This window comes from Orcinus orca, chromosome 17 (assembly GCF_937001465.1).
Source record: "Orcinus orca chromosome 17, mOrcOrc1.1, whole genome shotgun sequence".
Classification (NCBI taxonomy): domain Eukaryota; kingdom Metazoa; phylum Chordata; class Mammalia; order Artiodactyla; family Delphinidae; genus Orcinus; species Orcinus orca.
Window position 1 is genome coordinate 34391079 of NC_064575.1, and position 26688 is coordinate 34417766.

The 26688-nt window shown below is 44.0% G+C and overlaps 1 pseudogene; it reads right to left on the reverse strand.

Moving 5' to 3' along the window:
* Positions 1 to 8690: 8690 nt before the first annotated feature.
* Positions 8691 to 21732, reverse strand: LOC125961797 (UDP-N-acetylglucosamine--peptide N-acetylglucosaminyltransferase 110 kDa subunit-like; annotated as a pseudogene).
* Positions 21733 to 26688: the final 4956 nt, after the last annotated feature.

The window sequence follows — 26688 nt, forward strand, 5'->3', positions numbered from 1 at the left end:
GCTGTGTGCTGGCATGGGTGCCCACGGTGGAATTTCTGGATGATGAACACCCAGAAGATGCTTGTGCGGGGCTGCCCGAAGCTGGGGGGCCTGGAGCAGAGGCAAAGGCTGGGGCTTTCCGTTTCCTCTGCTGGGGAGAGCTGCCACAGGCGGTGGTTCCTCGCTGCTGCCAGTCAGGGCCCTCAGGGATGTGAGATAAAATGGGGGCAGTAGTGCCTCCAAACCCAGGCTTCTTCTTAGTGCTGGGTCCCGTGGTCACCATTGGGTGGCTCTGGTGAGGAGGGTCCCAGGAGTTCAGGCCCACGCTGCCCCCATTGCTGTGTGTGGTGCTCGGGGGCCCCCTCTTTCTTGATGTCATGCTGAGAGCTGCAAACATGCAGCTCAGATCATCTAGGGCAGCCGCTCTGCTCCCAAAACGCAGCTGTGTGCTGGCATGGGTGCCCACGGTGGAATTTCTGGATGATGAACACCCAGAAGATGCTTGTGCGGGGCCGCCCGAAGCTGGGGGGCCTGGAGCAGAGGCAAAGGCTGGGGCTTTCCGTTTCCTCTGCTGGGGAGAGCTGCCACAGGCGGTGGTTCCTCGCTGCTGCCAGTCAGGGCCCCCAGGGATGTGAGTTAAAATGGGGTCAGTAGTGCCCCCAAACCCAGTCTTCTTCTTAGGTCTGGGTCCCGTGGTCACCATGGGGTGGCTCTGGTGAGGAGGGTCCCAGGAGTTCAGGCCCACGCTGCCCCCATTGCTGTGTGTGGTGCTCGGGGGCCCCCTCTTTCTTGATGTCACGCTGAGAGCTGCAAACATGCAGCTCAGATCATCTAGGGCAGCCGCTCTTCTCCCAAAACCCAGCTGTGTGCTGGCATGGGTGCCCACGGTGGAATTTCTGGATGATGAACACCCAGAAGATGCTTGTGCGGGGCTGCCCGAAGCTGGGGGGCCTGGAGCAGAGGCAAAGGCTGGGGCTTTCCGTTTCCTACGCTGGGGAGAGCTGCCGAGGTCCCCGATGGCATAGGTCTCACCCTGCAGCGCTCTGTTGATGCGCCGGAACGCTGCTTCCTTCTCGAGTCTAGGTCTTCCGCGGTGACCCGGAAACCCGGCTCAGGGGCTGGAGGCAGCCTCAGAGGCTCCCCTCGCCAGTGCGGCAGCAGAGGAATCCTGCGTTTTCGGGGCCTGGGACTGTCAGATGTGCAGGAGCCCTTCCTCCAGGGCCCTTTCTGCCCTCTTGCTGCCTCTGCATTTTTGTCAGGCTGGCTTTTCCTCTGGTAAACCACCAGAGCTGCAGAGGGCGATGGAGGGCCCTCCTCGCCCCCTGTCTTTGCAGACTTCTGGGGCAGCCCTTGCGGTATGGCGGGACCCCTCCTTCTTTCCACTGGCAGGAAACCTCGGGTGGAGCTATATGAGCTCGTGATGGCGTTTCTTTGGGGGCAGGAGCTCATACAAGAGGTCTGTTGTTTCCTGGCAGATCTGTCCTCTGCCCACTTGGCGTGGAGGTCTCTCTGCAGAGGTCCAGGCCTGGGCACGAAGAAAGAGCCCCCCAGGGGCCTAACTGCAGATCGTGCGCCCCCGGTGTCATTGGGGCTTCTCTGGTCATCGTTCTTCCCTGTGACTGTGGGGACTTCCTCCTGCTTGGCCATCCCTTGCCCGCTCTCTCCCAGGGCCCTCAACACCGTCTTCTCTGTGCTGTAGTTCAGGACACAGCTGGGTGTCGTGGCCGGCACTGGCTGCCCCCGTGCCACACTGACAGTGACTGTGTCCACTGCGGACACTGAGCTGCGGGACGTCGTGGAGGTGCGAGCACCCATCTCTGCCTTCTTCCGATGGCCTCGCCTGAAGATGGAGATAAGGATCCCCATAAGGAGTGCAGCGTCTGCGGGATGGTAGAATGGGGTCTCAGAGACTCTGTGGCAAAGCGCAGATGGCAGAGTCACTGGACACTTGTGGGCTGGCCTGCGAGTGGATAGCCGGCCATAGACAGCTGGGTGACCCGGGCCGGCCACGGGAAGTCGGTGGGCGCGGGGAGCGGGCTGGGGGCAGCCGAGCCCTCCTGGCAGGTGCTGGTCCCCCAGTGCCCGGCACGAGGGTGAGGGGCAGGGCCTACCTAAGTAACTGACCCTAGAGAACTTGGGTGAGGTCGGTCCGTGAATACAGAGCTGGGCTCCGAGCACTCTCCTTCAGCTGCCAACTCGGCCAAAAGCGGAGTGCGCTCTCTTTGGCCTGTTGCCTTTTTATACTCTGAAACCTGTGAGCGAACAATGGGCGTGCGTTGGCGGGGCGCAAAAGTTTAGGGAGGGGTGGCGCATGCGCAGAGTACACGTCAGGCCCTGGGGCGCACAGGTGAGGATGCGCGCCCCTGGACCGTCTAGCGCTTCTGAATCTCCCGGGGGTCTGAGGGCTGGACGTGTTTGCCTTGAGGGTGATGAGCTTCTTGGCAGGACAGCTGGCCCTTCTCCCCTGGCCGTGCCCCAGTGCTGTCGGGGTAACTAACTGTACTGGACGGGATCCCCGCCCAGCAAAGTGGAGCAAGGTCGCTGGCTGTGCAGCTCCCACAAGAGGCGGCAGCTTTGGCAGCAGCGCCTCTGCGTCCTCCTGCCCTTTCCCCTGGCGGCACTGGAGGGGAGTCGCTAAGAACGGAAGTGCCCACACCATCCAGATCCTGCTGGGGTGACACCTGAAGTGGTGGCCAGGGCTGGCTGAGAGGGCCATACTTACCATATGACCCAAAAACCCACTCCTAGGCAATTAACCAAGAGAAAAACTTTTCACAAAACACATATGTGAATGTTTTAGCTATCTTGTCCACAATTCCTAAATATAGGACTATTGAGGTTATCCAATTTTCTTGAGTTTGTCATTTTTAATTGTTCTTGGAATAACACTATGTATACGTATTGTTTCACAGTCTAGAGTTAATATTTTACCAATTAAATAAAATTCAGAAGGCTTACATCCATATAGATTCTTTTACCTTCCACTCTTTGTTATAGCTGTCATACGTGTCACCTTTATATGACGTCAACGCCACCCTCTGAGACTGTGGTATCCTTTTTTCATACATATACAGGGAATTCCCTGGCGGTCCAGTGGTTAGGACTCAGCACTTTCACTGCTGGGGCCCCGGGTTCAGTCCCTGGTAGGGGAACTAAGACTCCTTAAACTTAACCCCACTCTGGGGCAATGTCCCAGCCAGGCAGAAACTGCAGTGTGTCTTGGAGAAGGTCTTTTGCATTGAGATAGTAGGATGCTCTTTTAGCTTCAAGAACTTGGATGTTGTTGAGTTTAACCTGGTATAAGTTCAAATTAGAGTGTTTTAATTTTAGGATGTTAAAGGTAATCCCCATGGTAAACACAAAGAAAATAGCTATAGAATAGTCCCAAAAGGAAGTGAGAAAGTCATTTAAATATTTTATTGTAAGAAATCAGCTAAACACACACAACGAAAGATAGGAATGCAGGAAATGAGGGGCAAAAAAGCTTTGGGCAGATGGAAAAGAAACAGCACAATAGCAGAAATAAGTCTTTTTTTTGTCAGCAATTACTTTAAATGTAAATGCATTAAACTCTCCAATCAAAATACAGAGATTGGCGGAATAGGTAAAAACATATGACCCAACTATATGCTGTCTACAAGAGACTTACTTGAGATCAAAAGAATCAAGCAGGTTGAAAGTTAAAGGATAGAAAAGGGAATTCCAAACTCAGTGAGAAAACTCAAATAGTAACCAAGAGAGCAGGAGTGTCTATGCCAATATCAGACAAAATAGACTTTGAATTTAAAATGGATCAAAGAGTTAAATATAAGAGCTAAACTATACAAATTTCTGAAGAAAAAAAGGGATAAATCTTCATAGTCTTGGATTTGGCAATGAACGCTTAAATATGATAGCAAAAGCACAGGCAACAAAAGGAAAAAGAAATTGGACTTTATCAAAATTAAAATCCTTTGTGTTTCAAAGAACACCATCAAGAAAGACATAATACAACCTTCAGAATGAAGGAAAATGTTTGCAAGTCATATATCTGATAAAGCCTAGTATTCAGAATATGTAAAGAACACTGGCAACTCAACAATAAAATGTCAAATAACCAAATTTTAAAAATGAGAAGAAGAATCTGCATACATACTGCTCCAAAGAAGACACAAATTGCCAATAAGCACATGAAAACATGTCCAAAATTATTAGTCAAAATTATGCAAACTGAAACCACAGTGAGATACCACTTCATACCCACTATTGTGCCATATAATTTTTTTAAAAACAAGGGTTGGCAATGATGTGGGGAAATTGGCACTTTCAAGCATCGCTGGTGCAAATATGAAAAAGAAAATAGTTTGGCCGTTCCTCAAAAAGTTCAACACAGAGATACAGTATGGCCCAGGAACTCTACTCCCAGGTATATGTCCAGGAGAAATAAAAAACATATGTTCACACGAAAACTTGTACATGAGTGTTACATTGTCATATCATTATTCATAATAGCCAAAAAGTGGAAACAACCCAACTATTCGCCAACTGAGGAATGGAAAAATAAAATGTGTTATATCCATACAATGAATATTATTCAGCCATTAAAAGGGTGAAGGACAGATACATGCTACAACCTGGATGCACCTTGAATACATTTTGCTTACTGCAAAAGTCAGACACAGAAGTCCGCACATTGTGTGGTTCTATTCATATGAAAGGTCCAGCATAGGAAAATCAATAGAGACAGAAAGACCCAGGGCTGGGGTGAAAGGGGAGGACAGAATGAGAATGACTGATACTAGGTATGAGGTTTCACTTGGGGATGATGAAAATGTACTGGAATTAGAGATGTTGATTGCAAAACCTGAGTACACTAAAAGCAGCTGAATCACACAGTTAAAAAAAAATGTGAATTGATGGAATGTGAATTATATCTCAATCAAAGGATAATATGACAACATTTTTATAGTCATTACTCTTGATCAGTTTCAGGATGGAATTCTCACAGTGGCTTCAATGGAGTGGCTTGTATGGGATGATATTTGAGGCTCAACCCTTTGGGACTAGATGTTCATTTTGAGCTGTTGAATGACGGTGAGGGCCAGCCAGTATATTTTCTTCATGGAGGATCAATCCCCATATGTGTCCTTGGTTTGAATCCTTGTCTTTTTCTTTTCATATTCCTGAAACAAGTTCCTAGGAAATACATTCACAATAGTGAGAGGTGTTGACATCTTCCTGGCAAAAGTCTTAACTTATTCACAGGTCAAACTTCAGAGCTCCTTATTACTAGCTGCCCGGGGAATCGCCTGAATCAAAGTAGGGCTTATGAAGATGGATCTTGCATTTTAGCGTGCACTTAAAATACCCAACAGGCTGATCACATGGGGAAAATAACTTTATTTACATGAGACAAGTACAAAGTCAGCACAACACAATGAGGGAGAGTATGGGTGCTGGTGCCTGATGGCCTGAAATCAAATCCTATTTGAACGCCACGTGTACCTGGGAAGGTTAGTTACTTAACCCTTCTGTTTCTCAGTTCCCTGGCCAGGGATATGGAAATATTAGTAGGACCTGCTTATTCGTATTATGTTCTGAGGCTAAACATTAGTAAATACAAAGCCTGAAGAAAAATGATGGGTACTTCATAAGTGCTACCTACATAAATGTTCAAGTATTAAATGCCTGGAAGAATAAGTAGGTCGTCTCCAGAAAGGGCACCTAGGAGGCTACAAACAGGAGGATAGAGCCTACTTTTTCACATTGATGACATGAGTAAGAAGTTTTAGAGCTCATGGAAAGAATATTATTTCTTGTGATGCACTGTGGGGTGGGCAGAGTAGGGGCTGTGACCCATATTTTATGGTTCAGGGCACTGAAATTTAGACAGATTGAGTAACTTGCCCAGAGTCACAACACTGATGAGTGATGGGTCTGAGGCAGGGGAGGGATAGAGATTCCTGAACACATGGACATGAGATCATGCCCTGGATACACAAACCAAGAGCTCTCCTCACTCCCTTTCCCACATCCTCCTGCCCCAAGGATGCTGCAGGGAGACAGCTGGTACTCGGAGGAGGTGCCTGGCCCAAGAGAATGGCTCAAATCTGGACCCACCTCCTGGCTCTACGTTTCAATCCCTGACCCCAAATACAATGTCTTTCCCCCAAATGCAGACCCGCTGATGGACCGGGGTATCCAAATGTGTGTGCATCTTCCCTCCCTTCCCCCTCAGCACTTGATTCTAGCAGCTGATTTGCAGTGAGACTTCCTGGTGGTCAGGTGACCACCCTGAATGACCAGTAGTCTACTTGACTCCCTAACTGACTCAAAACCCAGGACATTCCAAACCAACTGCCCACATGACAGTTGCACAGAGAATTAGCATCATATTCAACTGATCAAACCTGGATGATGAGCAGTTAATATTCATTAGCTGGGAACAGGGTCTACTGGGCTGGTGTTTTGGTGGCTTAACAGATGAGGTTTACAGGCCCCCAGGGTCTCACTGACTAGAAACTGACCAATCATCTGAGCAGCTTGGACTAAGGCCTGGCTAAGAGCAGGCAGTGGCTGCATGGGCTCTGAGTGGGCACCTTCCATGCCCAATCCTCCCTCAGCCAGATCCAGGCTCTGCTGTACAAACTACAGCCATTGCTCCTGAATCTACTTGCTGGTATTATTTCCACAGTACCTTCAATGGAGTGGTTAGTGGGGGTGCTATTTGTGTCCCTACCCTGTTGTTTGGCCAGATGCTGATTCTGATGTGCCTGAACCACCGCTGCGGATGGCCAGCAGATTATCTTGATCGCAGATGATATTCTTGTGCATCCTGTGTTTGACTCCTTTATAATCTTCCTTTTCTTCTTGGTACCCGAGTCATGATCCTGGAAAACACAACAAAAACTGAGAGAACTATTGATATGTTGCTGGGAGAAGACCATGCAGAGGTGTCAATTCATTCCCAGGTCACACATCTCTTCTCTTTGTTCACCAGCCTCCTAGGGGAGTCTAGGGGAGTCAAGTGAATCGAAGCTGGGCTGAGAAGAGGGTGTTGCAATGTGGTGTGCACTTAAAATAGCCAGCAGGCTGACTGCACGGGGACATGACTTTATTTAGTGAGATAATACAGAAAGGGAGCACAGCACAGTGACCGACAGAGTGGGGGCTGGTGCCTGATGGTCTGGATTCAAATCATACCAGAAGCCACATGAACCTGGGAAAGTTATGCAGACCCTCTGTCCTCAGTTCCTTGTTCTGTGATAATGGAAATGTCAGTAGGGCCCACTTATTAGTATTACATGATGAAGCTTAATACAGCAAATCAGGTAGACCCTGATGAAAAATGATGGTTACTTCATAAGTGCTACCTAAGTGTGCAAATATTAAATGTCTGGAAGAATAAGCAAGAAATGTGGTAGTGCTGCCTCCAGAGGGGGGACCTGGATGCCACAGGGCAGGGGAGTGGGGAAGGTTATGGGTGTGATGCTTTAGAGCTTGTGAAGAATATCTGTCATCATCTCCTGTGATCCCCACATCAGCCCCGTGGGAAACTCATGGCAGGTGCTGTGAACCATATTTTATGGTACATGGCACTAAAATGTTGAGATTTTAAGTGACTTTCCCAGAGTCGCAAAGCTGATGACAGATGGATGTGGGACAGGAATGTAGTTGGTTCCCTGGGACAGAAATCCCTCAACCCCTGAATCCTCTAGATGGTGCTCTGGACCCCTGAGCCCAGGGCTCCCCTCCCTCCATGCCCCCAATCCTCCTGCCTGCCCCATGGTTGCTCCAAGGACAGGAGGGGTGTGAGCCAACAGGAGGGCCCATGCCTGACCTGCTGCCTCCCTTACATGTTGATCCCTGACCCCACAGCTCTTAAATATCCCTGAAAGAAGGTCCCTTGAAGGATCAGGGGGTCCCATCTATGTCCCTCCTCCCTCAGCGTCTTCACACACTGGGTGAGCCTCCTGGTGGTCTGACCAGTGGTCGGCTTGTCTCCACGTGGCTCAGAGCCCTGGTCTCTCCAAGCCTGTTGCCCACATGGCACGTCTCTAACAAATTAGCTTGGTCTTCAACAACCAGCCCTGGATGCACAGGTAGTGCTGATTAATGAGGACAGTGGCCTGCTGGGCTGTGCTTGGTGGTTTAGTGGGTGAAGCTGGCGTGACCCACTGTCGCCTATTGATGTGAGCAACTGTCTGAGTAGCCTGGGCTACGGCCTGGCTGGGGAGGGGCCGTGGCTGCACTGGCTCTGAGGGCGCACCTTCCCTGCTCATCCTTCCTCATCAAAAACCAGCCCCTACAAACTCCTCATCCATCCCTAGACCCTGCAGTGGCACAGGAGAGAGGCCCATGCCCTTCTAGAGGGACCCCTCCATAGCCACAGCCTAGAGACCCCATCCCAGGACTGTCTCTGAGGATGACCCAGGCCCTCCTAATCTCTGTCACCAAATGTTCATTCCACTAACCCGATGGCATTGTCCCTTCTCTCCACGTTCCCAGGCAGCGCCCAAACACCCAGTGATCCTGTCCACATCAACCACTGGAAATACCGCCACGAAATCCTAGTTTCCTTCCTTTCTGAAAACCTCTAGATTTAGACTGCTAATATTTGCTTTTGGATTTTGACATCGACATTCAGAAGTGTTTAGCCTGTAATTTCTCCTGTCCTGTGTGTGTAATATCTGCTACTGGTATGACATCAGTATTCTCCTGGTATTCTCCTGGTCCGATGAAAGCAGTGTGGGTGTGTTCCCTCTGTATCTGTTCTCTGGAAGAGTGTGTAGGAGACGGGCATCGTTTCTGTCTTAAATGTTTGGTAGAAATCAGAGGAAGCCACAGGGCCCTGAAGTTTGTTTTGTGGGGAAATTTTTTTGGCATCTCTTTCTAATTGAAGTTTCCTTGGTGTATTGTACAGGGCACAGATCGTAAGCGTAGAGCTTTATGGTTTCTTGTAAATATAAACACATCTGTTACCAACACCCAGTTCAATATACAGGACGTCCCTAGCACCCTGGCTGCCCCCTGTAGAAGGGGAGAAGAATAAGTGCTAACTTATTCAGTTATAAGAATGAAATCAGTTACTCCACGTATATTCCAAGTGCAGTGATTTACACACAAATAACTCAAAATGAGTGTGGCAGCACAATCAGAAACTAGTGGAGGGTGCTGGAGGGCTGGGAGAATCCAGTCCCTTTGGGATTTCCGCTGTGGAGGTCGGGCCAGAGTAAGGAAGCTGAGGAGCTTCTCAGAAGCATCTGGGCTTCTACTGCTCCCCAGAGTGGAGCGCCCATTGTAATTCACTGAGCCCTCCCTTTGCGGAGGGTGCTTTTCTATACTTGTGTGTTATCTTACATAGAAATGTTTAAAAAAAAAAGAGATCAATTTTGCTTGATGTAACAGCCTTTCACTGTTAAAAGTAAGACCTATATCTAAAATTTATGCTAAATCTGTACAGCTCCGACAGGAAGTAACCGGCACTCACTAGCTGACTCAGGAGCGGAGGGGGAGCAGAGAGGCGGCCCTCCTTCCTTGGCTTCGTGTCTCATTTAAGCTGCCAGACGCTGCACAGGCTCCATCCCCTCTGAGTCTCAGGCTGAGGCCTCCAGGTCACAGTCCTCACAGGTGTCAGACCAGAACCTGCCACACAAAGGCAGGGACTGGAGTCAGTGGGGAGGTGGGCTTCCTGGGGTCGGTGTGTGGGACCCAGGGGGCTACTCAGACCCTGCAAGTGACTTTCGGCCCTGACATCCCCCAGGGCTCACATCCCCAGGGCACTGGGGCCTGTTTGCTGCTCTTTGCCAAGTGTGTTCTGGTAGCAGAGAGACCTGTCCTACAGGGGCGATTTAACCTGGGCATTTGGCCGGGCGGCGTTCAAGTGATTGGTCCCCTGAACAGTGAAAGTGATGCAGAGGAAAGGGGAGGCTCTGGGGCTCCAGGGTGAAAAGTGTGGGTCCCTCCCACCTGGGCGCTGTGAGTGGGAGGTCTGATGACACAGGTGGGAGTAGTGACCCTGTCCCTCCAGCCCACACGCAACACGGCCCATCATGAGACCAGCACAGTGGAAGTGGGCAGAGAACCGCAATGTTCCCTTTTCCCCTAATAATCATTTTTCTTTCTTTAACACCCCAGCCAAACTTGCCTGTGCTTTTTAATTTAAAAATATCCTGATGCTGTGGTCATAGAATCATAAATTCTATAGCTTTGCTGTATCCCAACATGAAAAGTTTGTAGAAGACACTGCTTTTCAGCGTGTAATAAAACCAGATGTATTTGTTATCTAATTTTAAGGTCATAATTAACTTGGAATCCTGGCCCTTTAACTCATCCTAAATTAGCATTGCTTTGAATTGCCTTCATTTTGTGTGTGTGTGTTGTATTCAATTTTTACACATCTATGAAAAATCTATAGAACCTCAGGTTGAGAAATGGTGCCATGAGGTGACCCAGGCCCTTCAGTGGGGCTCCACAGAGGCTGCGGGGTCCCCAAGGGGTGGGCAAATCCCAGCCAGGTGTGGATCCTGCAGTGTCCCCTACCGGATGCCAGGGCTACCGCGTGCCCACAGGGATGCAGCAGCGCTGGGCCAGGTGAGCTGTCTGCTTGCGTGAGAAGAAGCCCCGGTGCCTCTGTCCTCCTCACCCTTTCCCCAGGACGCCTGAACTAGGGGGTACCAGGGCCACTCCAGATATCTCACCACACCTGGTGATTAACTGGGGATGTTGCCTGCTGACCTCGGCGGGTTGGGAGGGCAAGGCTGGGTCCTGCAGAGGGAGATGTGGAACCTCACCAGGGACACTCTTTACAAAGAGTGAACAACATCTCCAGGAGTGATGTATGTGGTGACCCCACAGACGCCTTCGGCCCCCCATCTAAACATAAGAGCCTGGCATCTTCAGGGGTTCTATGGAACAGGGACTGTTCCCTGGCGAGATGCACTCAGGTCATCCTCCAGTTGCCTGCGCAGATTACCACCATTCTCTTCTCTCCACCTTTTTGTTCACATGCAGTGGTGACCACCTCCGTGCTCTTCTCTGGCTTTTGGGTTTTCCTGAAGCGCAAAAAAAAAAAAAAAGTCAGGGATGGCAAGGGAAGCACATACACTTATTTGCCTTCTGCTCTTCCTCCTACCCTCTCCAGGCTCACATTTCCTCTTCTTGTTCTTCCTCATCCTTTTACTTCATCCCTTCTCTTGATTCCAGGACAAAAGAATTTCTTTTTTTTTTTTAATTGGATGAGTCAGTCTTCTTTTCCTTATTTATTTATTTTTAACGTCCTTATTGGAGTATAATTGCTTTACAATGGTGTGTTAGTTTCTGCTATATAACAAAGTGAATCAGCTATACATATACATACATCCCCATAACCCCTCCCTCTTTTGTCTCCCTCCCACCCTCCCTATCCCACCCATCCAGGTGGTCACAAAGCACCAAGCTGATCTCCCTGTGCTAAGCGGCTGCTTCCCACTAGCTATCTATTTCATGTTTGGTAGTGTATATATGTCCATGCCACTCTCTCACTTTGTCACAGCTTAACCTTCTCCCTCCCCATATCCTCAAACCCATACCGTTTTTATGCTAAGTTATATTCTACATGTACCTGGAAAAATGTTAAAAAGATTTTTAAAGAACTGCGCATCTATTTTTGAAGCTGATTTGCCTGTTCAAGGCTTGCTAGCACTTTATCTATCTCAGTGCTATTTCACTTAGTAAACAAATGCAGTTGCCATAATTGCTGCATATGTGTCTGTGTTCCCTTCTAGGTTATATGTTTTTGAAGTTAGAAACTATATATCACAGCCCCTATGTATAGCACAATATCCATTGCTAATTCAGATTGTGCTTTAAGATATGAGACAAAATTTAAGACTTTTATTATAGTCATAAACATCTAGCAAACCAACCAGAAAATAAAAACTAATTTTCAATTGGTTGGCCAAGAACAAAAAAGAGAGGAATACCTAGTGCAAAATCATATCTCTAATAACTACTGTTGGATTTAGAGCACACACATGCTAAACTTATTTTAAAATATCTTCTCATCAAAGATTTGAGGTTGAATCTGAAAAAATTATATCAGAAGTGAAAATAATTATGTGGTCTGACCAGCGTGGATCACACAAAGTAAGTGTATACTATGTATAAAGTAGATAAACTACAAGGTCCTGCTGTATAGCACAGGCAACTATATTTAATACCTTGTAATAACCTATAAAGGAAACAGATCTGAAAAAGAAATATATATATCTGTATCTCTTGGCTGTACACCTGAAACACAACATTGTCAATCAACTACACTTCAAGTAAAACAAAACAAAACAAAACAAAGTAACTGTAAAGGGAAGTATAGTTTTATAAATTCACCTCTGATATCCAATGGACCAACTGAAAGACAACAGAAAGTACAACTTTCTAGGAGACAGGACATGGCCAGCAAACAAGGCCATTACCCTCGGTAACGGTCATACTTGCCAAAAAATATACAGACAAGCCTGCATTCATGAATACATAGCAATTCTTCATTTATCTGGCATTGTTAGGCAATGAGGTATTGTATGTTAGGAGAAGTTTTTTTAAATGACAAATTGAAGAGGAGTTATTTTAACCTTCACTCGGTAATTTTTTTCTAAAATTAAGAAATGTATCAACTGGTGTATCTAATGTTTCCGTGATAACTCGGGGTCATCAGTTCAGTCAAGGTTTGCATGAATAATGCAAATGGAAACAAGACAAGCATGCTTACTGAAACTGAAAATGACATGGCACTGGCTGGAATAACTGATGAGAGAGCAAGAAAAAAGCAAAAATGAAAACAAACCGTGATCAAGAAACAATCAGTCAAGTTCTGACTTTCTGTACTTAGTTTCAAAAAGAGATACCACAAATCCTAGCGAGAGACTCCAGCATCATTAGCTGTCTTTCTCCTTTGTTTCCACCTTCCTTTCCTTTCCCTTCTATCCTAGATTGTTCCAGGCAGTGCTTATAGCTGCTTGCAAGACAAATTCTAATACTTGCTTTCTCTCACACAAACTTCACAATATGTCCATGTGATAAATAGTGTGGAGGTAAAAGACAATTCATCACAGGCACATCGCCTATGAAAATAAAATTAGAAACTAGCTTCTAAACATGCAGAGAGAAGGGCGTGGTGTCAGGCACTAATTTCCTTGCGAATTCCTCTCCATTTCTAATAGACGTTCTACTTTATCAAGATCCCTTTTTATTGGTGTCCTATTCCAGACTGCTCCACTCCGCCCAGCCTCATCCTGTAAAATACATTCACACTCTTTTGTGACCCTACTTATTTGCCCATTAAATAATCAGTCATAGAACTGTCGGAATTAAATACAGAGTGAAATTAAAATACTGGAGTCACTTGGAGGGTAGAAGCAGCTCCACCAGAAAATACTGGGCATGGATTTAAAAGAGGCTGCGTGGGACTTGCTCTTGTCCAAGTTCTTTCTCAAGAAGTATCTGAAATAAGCCTAAATTCAGAGTTAATCAGACTGGCCTGCTTTCTCAGGTGGACTGGAACTCATTGCTATTTCCCCTCAACTCCCTGATGTCAGTGGCACTTTCCGGAGATGAGGTGGAGTTCTCTGCCTACTGCAGAAGCTCAGTTCCCCCAGGAACCACTCCCCATCTGAATCCCACAGTGGAGGCCAGATGCCAGCCTTCCCAGAACATTCGTGGTCTCATTTCAGTTTTTGACCTGCTCAGATTGAGTCCCTGTAGACTCTTCCTCAGCTTGAAACCTGATCTTCAACCCCTTTCCCTGACCTCGATGGTTACCTGCCTACTTTAGGCCTCAGGTGCTTTAGCTATAAAATGATATATTTGTCCTTAATTCTAAAGTCTTCTTTCTAAGGCTCTACAATGTGGTGGCTCCTTGAAAATGTTTCTCTTTGCTGGTTTTAATTTTGTAGAGAATTAAAACCCCAGCCACTCTAACAGACAGTAACTTGCATTGGATAAGGAAAGTGTGCTCTTGTAGTTAGATTAACAGGGATGGAAGACGACTTAGTATGTTTTAAGATACTCATGATCCATTCTCGTGAGAGTTGGGGGAAGAGAGTTAATAAAATACCAAACGATTGTGACAAATTAAGTTCACCAAGATGTAGCTGATTAGTTACTACTTGAATAAGCCACACAAATCCAATTCAAGTTGTCCTTTATTCTTCTAAGAAGGATCCCAGTGAACTGAGTCCCATGTTCAGTAACTCCACGTTCAATGGCTTAGTCTGTAAAAACTGTTATGTTGCTGGAAGAAGAAATATTGCCCATCAGTCCTAATTGATGTCTACCTATCACGCACATTTGAAATAAATTTATTACTTTGACTAATCTCAGTGTAATACATTCCAAAGGGGCAACGAGCACACGAAAAGTTATGAAGTCTCCATCTTCTACACTGAAGTGTGCAATAAATTACGTATTATTTGGCCGTGAAATTCACAAGCCATAGAAACCACGCCATTAGCAATGTATACAGTGGTAAACAGCAGGTAATGAGAATGATATAAAACAAAATAGACTGTGTATGTTGGCACTGCTGCCAATAAAGCAATTATTAAATGCATTCATATGCATCTACGCTAGGTAAGCTCTTTGAGGGCAATTGCTATGAATTCTACATACCTGTCAGGATACTATATATAGCCCACTTTCTAGGGCCTTTATTCAAAGACGCTGAGAAAGGGTTACTCTGGGTAAATTCAGACCTTTTCTCAATATAGAATTTGGTCAACATGCATTCTGAACAGCAAAATTTCACAGTATTTTCCTACACTAATTGCCACCTCAGCAAATGCAGGATTAAGTATAATGGATTATAAGAAGTTAGAAAGGAAAGATGGAAGAAAAGAAGGAAGGTAGAAAAAAGGTGGGTATGGAGTACTTCAACATTTACGTAAAGAGTGGACCTAAAACTAACCTGAGGTTTCCCTGAGCTATTAGCATACGCTATAGAAACTTAAATGAAAAAATAAAAAAAACCAGCAAGGGAAACTCAAAGATTCTTTGTTTTTTCACTTTACTGCATACACACGTCCACCTTAAACAATGTATATGCTTATATCCAATAAGAGAGCATTGTTTTGCAAGGCTATTTGGCTTCTATCAGCATGTAAAGGTCGGACAACTCAACTTTAGCAGAGTTAGCCTTCAGGTGAATAATTGCTTCTTTCAGGTTGCGAGCATTTGAATTTTCCAGAAATGTTTCCCAAAATACGAAAACTAAAAGAAGGGTCCTAGGACAGCGTCCTTTAGAAGTTTTATAGTATCAAGGCTTTTGGAGGAAGAGAATCCTTGTCGATTATCAACACAGTGATTCCAAGCAGGTCAATTTTTGCTGAGAATATTATATAACAGAACCCACTTCACCTCCATTATACTGACAATGATCTTCCTTACTTCAACCTTGTGCTTCTTAGTAAAGTTGAAAATACGGAGCCAAGAACAGACAGTGACAATGCCAGAGACTCAGATGTACCTATAGGTGCCTTCAGACAACATCAGCCACCCAGGCTAAAGTCCTGGTTTAAAACATCCCAACATGAATGAATCTCAAAAACCATATGCTGAGCAAGTGAAGCCAGATCAAAAGGGCACCTACTGTATTATTCAACTTACATGAAATTCTAAACTGAGCAAAAGTCATCTCTAAAGATAAAAAGCAGATCCGTGGTGGCCTTGGGGTGGGAGATGGGGATACTTTTGCAAAAGCCTAGGAGGAAACTTTCTAGGGTTTTAGGATTGTTATCTATCTTTAGGGGGTGCTAGTTATACAAATGTATACATTAATTAAAAGTCACTGAACCGTTGACTAAAAATGTCTGCATTTTATTGTATGTAAATGATACCTTAATAAGGTTGATTACAAAATGAACCAAAAATAAAACAAAGCAGAAGAGAAACCTCTCAAGACCTCAAAGGAAATACACTGTTTTCTTCCAGGGTACCAGATTGGAAATGAGGCATTGGTCTGTTCTACCCTCAGATTATCCCTAGGATTATCTAGTGTATTTTAAAGCACTAGAGTCCCCTATCAGGAAAACTCACCCCATGTTTAATTACTTTGATTTCTTCTGTGCCTGTTCTCCCAACACAGTGAAGCCATTCACAGAAGAAAAACCACCTTTTTCCAACTTTGCATCATCACATATTCTTTCCAAAGCTATTATGTATGGAATAAAATTTGGCTACACTTTGTAAAAATCTAGCTTTTTGAGCCTTACAAATCTTAACAGTTAAACTATTGTCTGCACTGGAATTTGCAAAAAAAATTATTTTGAAAAGGAATAGTTGAGACTTGACAATTTTGTTTTTCGTGATTTTCTCTTCCCCTAAGAGAGAAGTGAGTAGGAATGAGAAACACATACATAAAGGAAAAAAAATTATCTTGCTGCCTTTGCATGGTTATAATTTATAGGAGGCCCTTATCAACAATAATCTATTATCAGAATCAATAAAATATAATCTCCATGAAGGCCAGGCCAGGTTATTTGTCTCTTTTTCAGCTATTGCAATACAAACCACATTCATGGATATGCTTCTTGATGATCTTTGTAATACTGGAACAGTTGCCCATTTCCTCATGCCTCTTCACCTTAACTTCAACCTGGTTTTTCACTAATGACCTCACATTTCCTTCTCTAACACTTGGTTGTGGGCCTCTTTTCCAACTCCAACTCGCATTTCACTCTGGAACCAAAGGAAGACTCACACCTTCCTGCTTTTTAGTGGTACCTCAAGGTCATTACCATATTGTGATCACCCTGAAGAATAGCCAGACAATTGTTATTTCAGAGCCATCTGACAGTTTGTAGCTCTAAAAATTAACTAAGGACCGCATTTGTCAAAAATATCCTAGTTTAAGATTTTGGTAATACAGCAACAGTAATTCCAAAGTCATTATGCTACAGTTGCAGATTAAATAGACTAGAAAAAGGAAGCTTGCCAGATGGTGGTTTACATTATCTACAGACTGTCTCGGCTCAAGGTTAACTTCCCTGGGAGAAAACCCATAAACCCAGAATCATCAAAAATAACCTGCACGTGCAGAGGGGAGACAGCTTTGCTTGTCAAATTTTACATTCTTTCTGATCTCTGGGCCCTGGTGATTTATCTCCCATGGAATGGAATAAGGAGGGGAACAAGTAGGGACAGTCCCTTCGAGCAGCGGCCGCATGCCTGGCATGTCCTTACCTGCTTTCAAGGCTGACTGCTTCCCACACATGTGTTGCCTTTTTTAAGCCTCAAGCCCTCGATCCTTTGCTGAAATACAATAATTTCATTCCTATGGTTTTCAATACCAAAAACTCAACCTCCAGGAGGGCTAAAGTCTAATTTGTACTCCAAACCAAGTAGCAGTGCAGTTCGCTACTACCGAGGCTGAATCCATAAAGACTTCAAGACCACGTCCAGAAGACAAGTTATTATATATAATACCCTAGAAGATCTGAAACATAATTATCATATACATAGCTGGTCCTTCAGAGCTTTTTATCTATAACATGTTTCTTTGATGAAAGTTATTTAATGTATTGGAGATAACTGTGACTTACTGATCAAATATTTGAATACTTATACTTACCTGGGATTTCATTTCTGCTGAAAGAAAAAGGAAGAACAGGACTCACTAAAAAAAAAAAAAACTTTAGAAATGAAAGTAAAAATCTTATCACACACTATGACTTTTGGAAGCAGCATAGAGGGGCAGTCAACGGTAAAACACTGGTGAAATAGGTCAACACTTTAGGCCAAAAATCCATTATTATTATCATCAGTGACAGTACCACAACTGTGCCCTTCAGAATTAATAATCACTCCTAAGGATCTTCATTTGGCACCAGATGATGCGTTTAAGAGAAACGCTCTGGGAGGTTTTGAATCAGACTTGGTTTTTTGTTAGCCAAGTTACAAGAGAATTTTTAAAGTGGGGGGACGGGAAGAAGGAAACGGACCAGGAAAAGAATTTAAGCCATCATCTATAAACCAACAAAGCACTGATAGTTCCAAACATTATGTCAGACACTAAAATGACTGATATAGGTTCAAGTGGTTTATAAAACCTATAAAAAGACTACACCAGCAAAATCCCCATTTATCTGTAGAGTTCAGAAACTAAAACAAGGAATATTTTAGCTTAAAACCTTATCTCAAGAGAATCATATACACTTCACATGAATAAAAATACCTGAAACCAAACATTTTTAAAAGCTCCAATACCCAAAATATAAAGAAAAATATTAATTCAGAAGACTCAATCAATCCATGATAATCACAAAACGGCTGGGCAATCTCTATCTCCATTCCACACTAACCATCCATCCCATGGAAGACCAAGGGAGATCAGACCTTCCAGACTTACCTTCCAGACCTTCCAGACACCTGGCTGCTGCAAAATTCTATGGAGACTCCTTGTGGAACAGCAGTTTCCCATCTCTTGAGTCTCTCCCTATCGTGATCATGCAGGAAGCAAGTCTGGCTGTGCTATTTCTTATCATTGTCTGTCACCCATCTGCAACATGGTATTGTACAGATAAGGAAAAAGTAGTTCCCTTTCCCCCAGAAGGTTGAGGCTCAGGTACAGGGTAATTCTCCTGTGCACACAGTCCTTATTTAGGCCGACTCAGTGACTTCAACAGGCTTAATCATGTGATCAGGTCTGTTGCCAGCTGCGTAATGCTCCCACATCTGTAGATAGAGACGCTCTAGGTCCATTGTGTATTGTTTGGTGTTGAACAGAGGGCTAGATGTTCTCTGCTTCCAGACTTTGCCACGAAGTTTCTTCAGGTATTCTAGATCAGTTCCCAGTTTCACAGCTATGTCTTCATATTCTTGTCTATTTTGAGCAATAAGCTCACGACAGCCTAAACAAGTGAGTTGGGAAGCTGCAACTCGGGAAGCAAGAGTCTCTCCTGGCATAGTCACCATGGGTGTCCCTGACCAAAGGACATCCATCCCTGTGGTGTGTCCATTACAGAGTGGCGTGTCCAAGCAGACATCAGCCAGCTGGCCTCTCCAAACATGTTCCTCTTTAGGAGCAACAGGTGAAAAAATGATACGGTTCTGGGGAAGGCCCATGTTTTGTGCGTACTGTTGAATATTAGGTTCTCCTACTGCTGGAAAACGCAACAGCCACAGTACACTATTGGGAACACGCTTCAGAATATTTGCCCACATCTGCAAAGTAGATGGGTCAATTTTATATAACTGATTAAAGTTACAGTACACAATGGCATCTTCCGGTAGCTCGTACTGAGAACGTGTGGTTACAATAATGGTACGGGGAACCTCCTCTCCAGTGGCAGCCTTAATGTTGATCTGGGTAGTTGCCAGTCCATTGCTAGGACTCAATCAATTAATTGTTATCTGAATTTGTCCTCTGTTAATCATTTCAATAACTGCTTCTGCAATAGTATTCATAGGAATGACAGGCATATTAAGAGCTGTATTACTGCTGTCTGCATTGTCTCCTCCATCAGGACATTTCATCTTGACAATCTGCACATCTGGGAAACTATCAAGAAATGCTTTGCGGTCGATGCCATTCAGCACAATCCGATTGTCATAAATGTGCCCATTGGACTTAAAATCGATGACTGCTTTCTTCTTCAGGTGAGGGAACATATTAGCATGATCACCAATAAAGAAAGTATGGGGCATATAAGCCAGTTTCTCAGAATACTGCTCAGCAACTTCAGCAGGTGAAGTTTCCTGATCAGTGATGATATAATCCATGAAAAGCATGCCACTGGTCCCAGGGTAGCCCAGCCACATTGCCTGAATAGGAGCTGGCCTGAGAGCAAAGAGTTCATTTCGAGCACCCCTGGTATAACCATTCATATTTACAAGGATGTGTATACCATCTTGATGGATGCGATCAGCTGCTTTCCCATTGCATGGAATCTGAGAAAGATCAATGAAATGATGGGCTTCTGCCATCACCTTCGCTCGGAAGTTTGTGCCATCATCTGGGCTCAGGGTATAACAGAATACCTCAAATTTACCAGGATTGTGCATGCCTGGAATAGACTGCATAAGATGAGAAGTAGGATGATTCCCAAAGTCAGAACTCACGTATCCTACACGCAGTCGACCATCACTGAGCTTCAAGTCTTTTGGATGTTCGTACGGTGGTTTATGAAGGACACTGATCTCATCCAAGCAGAGGTTCCCATGGCTCTCAGCAATAGCCTTCCTGAAGCCATGAGAAAGAGGATAGAGCATACTATGATGAGGCTGCACAGAAGGCAACCTATTCCTCTCCAGCTGGTCAGCCACAATGCTGACCAACTTCTTCATTCGCTCATCATAGTCTGTCCAATCACAGACAATCTGCAGGCAATGAGCCAAATCACAATAAGCGTCAGGAAAATCAGGTTCAAGCTTCAGAGCAGTGCGATAAGAAGCAATTGCTTCTGGAATATTCCCTGAATACTTGTGAATGGAAGCCAGATTGCTGTGGGCATCCGCAAGTGCAGGGTTAATCTGAATGGCACGAGTATAACACTGCAAGCCTCCCTGAACATCCTGCATCTCCTTTAGAGTGTTTCCCATGTTACAGTAGGCATCAGCAAAGGTAGGACTGATTCGAACAGCCTCCTTATAATGCATCAGAGCTTCCTGCAGTTTTCCCTGCTGCTGCAATACACTTGCTAAATTTGAATGGGCCACAGCAAACTCTGCGAAGACTTCTAATGCTTTACAATACAAGCGAACTGCCTCTTCAAAGTTTCCCTGGTCTCCTTTGATATTGGCTAGGTTATTCAGAGAGTCTGCATGGGTGGGACACAGCCGCAGAGCTGTATTATAACAATCTTCTGCTTCGGCAACATTGCCCTTCTCTTGCAGAGCGTTGGCTAGGTTGCAATAAGCATCAGGGAAATGTGGTTGCAATTCAATAGCTCGCCTGTAGGTGTCTATTGCCAGATCTACCAGGCCTTGCTCATAGTATACACAAGCCAGGTTGGCATGTACCACTGCATGATTTGGGCTCAAGCTTAGGGCACAAAGGTAAGCTGCCACAGCTCTGTCAAAAATCCGTGCCTCTTTCAAGACATTTCCTAAATTGATATAAGCATCCAGAAAATTGGGGTCAAGGGTGACAGCCTTTTCAAAGTGATGAATTGCAAGCCAAATCTCCCCTTGTGCATTGAAAACACAGCCAAGATTACTCCAAGCTACTGCAAAGTTCGGTTGCATCTCCATTGCTTTCAAATAACATGCCTTGGCTCCTTCCAAGCGACCCAGGGCCTTGAGCAGTTTCCCCAGGTCACTGCGAACACAGTACAAATCAGGATTGCACTGAAGAGCAGAGACGTAAGCTTGTACTGCCCCTTCCATGTCGCCTGCTGCTACCAAAGCGGCTGCCAGGTTAATATAACCATCGATGAAATCTGGTTTGAGATGCAATGCATGCCGGTAATGCTCAATTGCTTCCTGCAACTGCCCTCTTTCCTTGTACACATTCCCCAAATTCGAATAGGCTTCTGCCAGAAGAGGGTTCTGTTTAATTGCCAGAGTACTAAAGTGGGCAGATCTGTCCAGCCTTTGACACTGGAAGTGTAGAGATGAAAGTAATAAAAGTACGCCAGTATTGTCTGGCTTTTGTCTCCACAGCTGCATGCAGTGTCTCTCAGCTGCCTCAAAATCACCTGATTGATATTCTCGATGTGCCAACTCAGCTAACCCTTGGAAGGAAAGCATACGTTTCGTTGGTTCTGTGCTGTCGGCCACGTTGCCCACGGAAGATGCCATCTGGAGCTTCTGCAGAGAGTGATAAAAGGGGGTAATTGAGTCCCGCTGCCGCCACTACTGGCAAGAATGTTTCTAGAGGTAGCAAATACGAGGGCAGCAGCCGTACCACTGCTTTGACAGGCTTAAGCGGCAGCAACAGTTACAAGCACCAAACCTTAGGAACTCTAGTTGGCCATCTACCTCTCACGCTCTTGAAATCTTAATTCTTAACCCTGCCCTCTTCCACCATTTTTCTCCTAATCAGGGAATAAAAATTACCTATACACTTGCCTTAGAAGAAATCAAAAGTCAGTAGTCCAAACACTTTTCAAAATTTTGTTTTCTGCCCAGTTGGAAAGGAAATACATGATTGACTTTACTTCATCATTCATATAGTCAATGTGGAAAACATTAGGGCCGTGAATTTCAATACAGTAAGATCAGAAAATTTTAAATTGGCCTTCCCAAACCACTAATAAGTAACCGATGTTGTATATAATGCTAAAATCTTAGAGACTGAGTTTGATATTTTAAAAGTTCTGAAAGGATTAGCTAATTTCTCATATTTCTCATGCCTCAAACCTGAGTATTACTTTTTTAAAAATAAATTTATTTATTTTTATTTATTTATTTTTATTTTGGCTGCGTTGGTCTTCAATGCTGCGTGCAGACTTTCTCTAGTTGCGGCGAGCGGGGGCTACTCTTTGTTGCGGTGCCCGGGCTTCTCATCACAGCAGCTTCTATTGTTCTTCCACAACTCTATGGGTTCCTCTTTAGGTCCTATGAAGAACCCTAGAAATTAATTCACGTAATTATAGGTTTTTGCAAAATTGTCAAAAGTGAGATATTTTAACTTCCATCAGGTAAGACCAGCGTCTCTTTCTTTGCCAATTTTCCTTCTATCATATTCTGCTATGTTGGATCATATTGGAATGGCCACAGGCTTTTTTGAAATCTGGCTAAGGAGATTTTCTTTTGTTCTGTGGTTCGCGGACCTCTCACTGTTGTGGCCTCCCCCGTTGTGGAACACAGGCTCTGGACGCACAGGCTCAGCGGCCATGGCTCACGGGCCTAGCCGCTCCACGGCACGTGGGATCTTCCCGGACCGGGGCACGAACCCGTGTCCCCTGCGTCGGCTGGTGGACTCTCAACCACTGCGCCACCAGGGAAGCCCTAAGGAGATGTTTTAAGTGAGGCTATTATGTGATTTTCAGACACCACCATATGTAATTGACTATATACTATCCCATTACAGGAATAACTTCCAGTACTCATACTGACTACTCTACTGACTTAACTAGCACAAGACACAGAAGCATAAGGACAAAAACCACCTTACAATATAGCCATGTCTTGCACTTCACAGCTCTCAAAGCATGTGCGTTTGAAGAAGAAAAAAACAACTGAAAAGTACAAAACCAGAAGTTATTCTGTGGAAAATTATTTCAATCATCAGGTATGTGAAAGATAAGTCAAAGATTCAGTTTTCATCAATGCTTAGTCAAAACGGAAATTTTCTTCTGTCAAGAATATACTCCAGAGGCTTCCCTGATGGCGCAGTGGTTAAGAAGCCACCTGCCAATGCAGGGGACAAGGGTTCGAGCCCTGGTCTGGGGAGATCCCACATGCCACGGAGCAACTAAGCCGGTGTGCCACAACTACGGAACCTGCGCTCTAGAGCCCGTGAGCCACGACTACTGAGCCTGCGAGCCACAACTACTGAAGCCTCCGTGCCTAGCGCCCATGCTCTGCAACAAGAGAAGCCACTGCAATGAGAAGCCTGTGCACCGCAACGAAGAGTAACCCCCACTCCGTGCAAGTAGAGAAAGCCTGCCTGTGCACAGCAACGAAGACCCAACACAGCCAAAAATAAATAAATAAATAAATAAATAAATGAATATACTCCATGAACAATGTGTGTAATGGAATGGTGTGAATGAGTATTTTATCAGAATCCCTGTAATGCACAAACCTATAGCAGTACTGAAATCAGTAATGCATTTATAATAGTAAATATTTATGAGGAAGTAATCCTTAGAGGTTTTCTCAAAAGTTAACAATGAAAATTAATGTGACATTATCAGTAATAAATTGTGAAGCTGAAATAAACTTTTCTAAACTATTAATAACTAGAAGCAAATTCTAATCAACCATGTTACAAGAAATCTATGTCTAAAAACTACAAAGTTTATTTCTTAAAATTTGATTTCGAAAATACATAAACTGTCGTATGAGGAGGCAGTTAAAGAATATATAGCTAAAAGAGTGGGGGAAAAGTTTTATAGAGACACATCTGGCAGTAGTTCATTTCTAAATGTCATTTTTCTAGATTTTGTGACACCTATAGTATTGATATTTGAAAGCATTTAAAAAATTGTAATTTTAAGATTTGCTACTTCCAGGTAGAATAAAATATTTGGAAGCAAAACAACGTTTCCACTGAGAAAAACAACAAAAAGCCAAATAAAATAGCCAGCATTCAATCAAAAACTTCTAGACAAACCAAGAGATAGAATCATATGGCTAAAATTCTAAGAAAAGAACAGATAATACAAAAATATTTATATAACATATTGTGTATCTTTATCAGGAAAAGTCTTTATCAAGAAAAGACTTTAAAATCATCAGAATTAATATTATATTTTATTTATTTGTATATTATATTTATATATAGATATTTATATAAAGAACTTAAAGATAAAGCCCTAGTTAAGGCAGTGACAATAGCAGTAGCAGTGGGAGTGAAAAGAAATGGTTATATTCAAGCATATTTTGTCAGGAAAAGTCCAAGATCAAATGTCTGACTGCACACATGGGATGGATAGACGGAGTGGGAAAAATCAAAGTTAACTATAGAGGTTCTAGTGAAGATGGGGTTGCCGTCACCCAACCCAAGGGGCTGCGATCATCCCCAAGGTCTAGGAGACTCAAAGGGAAGGTCATGGTCAGAGGCAAAGTTAATTGGTGGGAAAATAAGACTCCCAGTCTCTCCATCTCCTTATACCAGTTTTCTTTTTAACATCTTTATTGGAGTATAATTGCTTTACAATGGTGTGTTAGTTTCTGCTTTATAACAAAGTAAGTCAGTTATACATATGTCCCCATATCTCCTCCCTCTTGCATCTCCCTCCCTCCCACCCTCCCTATCCCACCCCTTTAGGTGGTCACAAAGCACCGAGCGCATCTCCCTGTGCTATGCGGCTGCTTCCCACTAGCTATCTATTCCTTATACCAGTTTTGTTTTTCTGCTCATATACGTAGCAGCATTTCATTCAAGGGGAAAGTCATTGATCTGACTGGTCAAATTAAACAACATAGTTCAAGGCACATTTACAGTGCTTAGTTCCTCCACAATTTAGAAAGTCACATTCACAAGTTCCCTCTTCCTACACCGCGGAACACATTGGCCATTCCTCCAAAGTTTGCACTCCACAGAGTGGACCAGAGATGACGTTAGCCCAGAACTGAGAGCTTGGCATGAGATGGTGTCAGCCCCACGTAGAGCTCTGGCATAAGTTATAACCCAACCCAGCTCTACAGAGAGCTCTGCATGGAATCCTGGGAGTAAACTCAGCCATAATAATGGGATTCTGTTTTTCATTTGCTTTTCTTCCTTGCTTAACTTTCCCTGGCCACTCTGACAAACAAACTTTCAGGCATTCCTGGGCCACTCACTAACTTTATTCCATTTAATCTCATCCAGATTCCCAAGAAAATTACTAACTATAAGGAGGGAAATTTGGAACATGGTGATTTTTAGATGTCTGAAATATACAAGTCATTGAATCCAGTTAACTAGCAAATTATCTGGATCTCAAATATGCCAGTAGAATAGCAGACTAAGCTCAATTTAATGTACTCTTACTGGAGACACATGTAAATTCTGGGTCAATTTTGAAAAAGTTAAAAGCACATAGCTGAGATTAAAAGAAAGAAAGGAACACCTGCATGTTTCAGAAAGTAACAGAGAAATTAAACCCAGAGAAAGAAGAGCGGGCTGATGTCTGTGGGTTCCGTTCCTTAGTATAGGCCTTATGTAAATAGGGGCTGGAGCTAGAAATCTAACATTACCTTGAGGCCAGGAATTTAGACTCAGGATGGAACAATATTGAGAAGTTGGTACAGATATCCCACAGAAATTTCATGAGGAACTGCTTAGTCCATTAAGAGGGCCAAGGGCGGTGGTGAGGAAGATTGATATCTCTTGAAAACCTTCAGGTACAGAAGACATCAACACCTCTGAAAAGTAGGCCTCTCCTTCCCAGCGTTGTGATGGCCAGGTTGTCACTAACCTGTAAGGCCCTGTATGAATCAGAAACTGCAAGGAGAGTAATTCAAAGAAAAACAGATGCAGGATGGGTGTGGCAATAAATCCTAGGACCCTATCAGAAACAAAATTAAAACCACTTTAAAGGGAAATTTTAAGAAACCAGAGCAGATAGTATCCTAACCAGAATAGAATAATAATTCTGAGGAAGTTACTTTAGTTATTTAAGTAATATTCAATGCATTTCCATGGCCAGGCCCTTTTGAAGAATTCTAAAACATATACAAACAATTCGTTTACATCTTATATATCCCACCATCCAGAGCCAAATTCACTTAAGTACTGTACTGGTGGAAATTGGGCAGCACTATGGAGACAATAAAAAGGTGTTTACCATCAAAAAACATCAAGGTAAGAAAGATAATGTCTAATTTTTAATTATCCTGTGGTTTATTGAAATCTTTTGGAAACCCAAAATAGAGAAAACCTAGGAGGCAATGAAGACTTAAATCTTTAGAGATTTATCAACTCATCTATAAAAGCTTTATTAATCTCTTCTTTTAATACCATTCCGGAGAGGTATAAATGTGTCCAGTGATAGGGTTGAAGAAGCCTGAGAGAATTTCAATTGTTTACTATTCTTGGTCAGCTATTAAGACCTTTCAGGAGCATCTTGATTTTCATGGCATCATCCAACAAAAAGCAGGATATTTTAC